Source organism: Salvelinus alpinus, chromosome 13 (genome assembly GCF_045679555.1).
Source record: "Salvelinus alpinus chromosome 13, SLU_Salpinus.1, whole genome shotgun sequence".
NCBI classification, from domain to species: Eukaryota; Metazoa; Chordata; class Actinopteri; order Salmoniformes; family Salmonidae; genus Salvelinus; species Salvelinus alpinus.
Window position 1 is genome coordinate 5,434,479 of NC_092098.1, and position 3,991 is coordinate 5,438,469.

The following is a 3,991-nucleotide window of genomic DNA, read 5'->3' on the forward strand; positions in this document are numbered from 1 at the left end:
CGAAGTTGCAAGACAACAGAGAGCACGACAACGACAAGTAATCTCAGATGAAATCCGTGGAACCCTAGTTCATCATGTGCTCATACATGGGAGGACGATGAGAGAAGCTGGACATCTAGTGCAACACTACCTAAGCTGTTACACAGTTGCATCCATTGTCCGTACTTTCAGAATGGAAAACAGGTCATTTGCCTTGTTACTGTGATGCATGTAATGTTGTAGTGCATATAGACTGAATCCCCACTTTGTTCTCAGTGTACTTTTTACCGCAGTAATGGGTCAGTAATGGTCTAATTTCATTTTCTCAGAACTGAGAGAACTCCATCTATTGGAGGTAGGCGGAGACTTCTCACAGCTGTGCAGGAGACTGCCCTGGTGAATATGGTGAATGCCAATAATTGTTTTAATTTTTAATTTCACCTTTATTTAACCAGGTAGGCAAGTTGAGAACAAGTTCTCATTTACAATTGCAACCTGGCCAAGATAAAGCAAAGCAGTTCGACACATACAACACAGTTACACATGGAGTAAAACAAACATACAGTCAATAATACAGTAGAAAAATAAGTCTATATACAATGTGAGCAAATGAGGTGAGATAAGGGAGGTAAAGGCAAAACAAAAAGAACAAAAAAAAGGCCATGGTGGCGAAGTAAATACAATATAGCAAGTAAAACACTGGAATGGTAGATTTGCAGTGGAAGAATGTGCAAAGTAGAGATAGAAATAATGGGGTGAAAAGGAGCAAAATAAATAAATATAGTAGAGGGAGAGGTAGTTGTTTGGGCTAAATTATAGATGGGCTATGTACAGGTGCAGTAATCTGTGAGCTGCTCTGACAGCTGGTGCTTTAAAGCTAGTGAGGGCGATAAGTGTTTCCAGTTTCAGAGATTTTTGTAGTTCGTTCCAGTCATTGGCAGCAGAGAACTGGAAGGAGAGGCGGCCAAAGGAAGAATTGGTTTTGGGGGTGACCAGAGATACAGTATAAGTTATCCTGCATTGTTACAGCTTATGGGCATGTGGCAGCAGTGTGTAGGAGGGAGGTTCCTAGGTGTGAGAAGTGTGCAGAAGGGCATGAGACAAAGGAATGTGTAGCATTGGGGAAAGTAGTGGTATGTGTTAATTGTAGGGGTGCCCATGGGGCTGGGGATCAATGTCCCGTGCAAGAGAGGCAGGTTGAGGTTTCCAGGGTTAGAGTAGTGCAGAAGTTGTCATATGCTGAGGCAGTGAAGAAAGTAGAGGAAGATGGGTCAAGGGGGAGGGATTCTGAGAGGAGTGGTGTGAGTAGTAGATATGTACCAGTACAGAGTGATAGGCCAACAAGTGATATATGTTTCAGTAAGATTGGATTTTTTGCATTTATAGTAACGGTTATCAACTGTACTGCAGGGATGGAACGTAGGTTGCAGAAAATTGAGGTTGCGGTGGCAGCTGCAGAGAGTGTGGTGTGCATTTGGGTATGCGAGGCTTGACATCAGAAGAGTTACAGGGTGTGTTGAGTGGTGGTGTCCCATCCTTTCAGGTTGTTGGCATGAGGTAGGACTAAATAGATATAAATAGTGGAGTAGGGTGGTGTTATTATACGTTTTTTTTGTGAGTGTAGTGTTAGATGGTATGGTATTTGTTTATATATAAAAAAAATTCAAGCAAAGTATAAGGGAGTTATACTCCAGTCTAGTAGGTGGCGGTAATGCAACAATTATTGGATGCCAACCGCCGTTAAACCTCATGAAAGAAGAAGAATTTCTCAGTCAATTAACACCATCAGCCGACAAAAAATAGAACGTAAACTCACTCACTTTTGTACATCGCCTTGGTCCGTACAATTTACCTTATTTTAGCGCCCCAAAAACGTAATACTTCCAGATCAACTGTAATGTCAATACCATTGTAAAGCACAATTTCTCCCCTTTCCAACAAAATTAATGACATGACCTCCAAGCTGCCCGTTTCTGCATAATTCAAGAAGGCAATGAGCTCCGTTGGGTCTTTTTAAAAATGGCGGGTGGGGAAGCGAAACTAATGCGTGGTAGTGAGAAGGAGAGGAGATGTGTGGGAAAACGTATTTTTTTTCACTCAATCTGTCCAACTTGTCACCTAAAATGTAAATAAAACACTATAAAGAGTTTATATAATGTGTCATTACATACCTATTTGAAGGTTTGTGTTGAATTTGAATCGGGTTTTTAGGGCGGTGCTAAAGTGAACAATTATATAGTATAAATTAGAAAACAAGTCGTTTTCTGTTTTTCCAGTCTCCATTTTGACCGACGCAAACCTGTGATGTTTACTCCGTGGATGCTGGACTCGACACAACCAACAGCGATTTTTGAAGCCATGATGTCGGCAAGCAGCGATGATCAACACGGTAATCCGTTGTTTTTATCCAAAATCTAGATGGCTAGCAATGTCTTTAGTGCAGCTAGCTACTATAGCTGTAGCGTGTGAGAGTTTGCACTGCGATGCGACGCGTATGACAAGTAACTTGTCATACAAACATACATGGAAGACTTAGCTCCATGTATGACGTTTGCCAGAGTATCCAATTTACGTTATACTGTTTGTATACTTTCAGAGGTCATTCCTGAACTTACGGACTCAGAAGAAGCTGCAACATGCTCGAATGGTGAAGCCACAACCTCAGAGCCCTGCACCCCGACACCAAGGGTCCATCGACACAATCAATGCTCCTGCAACCCCCGACCTCAGCACCGCAAGAGTCCATTGTCGGTTGGTGAACAGTTCTGTTCACTTGTTTAGCCCAAATCACACAATTTATCGGTCTTCAACAGGGCTGGGCAATCTTATCAACAGAGGGCTTTTGTCATGGCAGGGTTATGTTCTTAAACATTATTTAAGGAGACATTATGAATCTAGGAGTGTTTAAATAAAACTGGATTACAGATTAAATTCATCATATTCTGAGCCAAGACTTGTATTATTTGCATCATTGGTGTATTCGGTTGATCCCACACTGGCCTTTGGTGGATAAGATTTAATACATTTGCTGAGACAATCCATGGTTGGCGAACAAAACTGCACTCACACTGGCTGCCCTCAGGTTTGCTATGGAGTCTGTACCTTATACTTCCTGTACTGTAAATCTCATTTCATCTGCTGGTTGAGAGAATGCCAAGAGTGTGCAAAGCTGTCATCAAGGGTGGCTACTTTGAAGAATCTCAAATATAAAATATATTTTGATTTGTTTAACACTTTTTTGCTTACTACATGATTCTGTGTTCATAATTTTGATGTCTTCACTTATTTTACAATGTAGAAAATAGTAAAAAATAAAGAAAAACCCTTGAATGAGTAAGTGTGTCAACTTTTGACTGGTACTGTATATTTTCCCACGGAAGAGAACACACTTGGAGCACAACCAGCAAATACCTGAACTTCATGAGGGTGACCGAGGCCTCATACCTGGAAACACTTGAGGCCCAGCGTCTTCTTCTTCTTAGGCCGTCATTATAAAAAAGTTATTTGTTCTTAACTGACTTGCCTAGTTAAATAAAGGTCAAATAAAAATGTTAAAATGATTATTCGGTGGGGTTTTTCAGTGGTTGGCATCCAACGTTATGGTGCATTATTTCCACCTACTGTGAGGCCCAGCGTCAGCAGCAGGATCAGCACTTCAATCAGCTGTGTGAAAATGAGGCAGCAGCCAGGGTGACTGAGATGGCCCAGACAGCCTCGTTTAACAGCTTCAAAGCTGTATTTGGTACAGTTTGTCCAGGCCATAAAATGTACATCAGACACCAGCAACAGTCTCGTCACTAGACTAAACTGGACTAAACTAGCTGAAGTTGTATGTAAAAAAATATCTATACTTTTTATTCACTTAAATTTGCGCTACATTAAAAGCATTGTGAATGTGGCTTTCGATTACTGTTCATTGAATTTAGCATACTGTTAAACAATGAAAATAATGTACATTTTGGAGCATTAAACTTCTGTAAACATGCTTACTTAAACATTAGTCGAAAATAGA

At 40.7% G+C, this 3,991-nt stretch overlaps 1 long non-coding RNA gene across 1 annotated transcript; it reads left to right on the forward strand.

Moving 5' to 3' along the window:
- Window positions 1-2,255: 2,255 nt before the first annotated feature.
- Window positions 2,256-2,919, forward strand: LOC139536654 (uncharacterized). Its single transcript, XR_011667365.1, has 2 exons — window positions 2,256-2,368; window positions 2,576-2,919. It is a non-coding gene; the product is annotated as an uncharacterized lncRNA (long non-coding RNA).
- The last annotated feature ends 1,072 nt before the right edge of the window (window positions 2,920-3,991 follow it).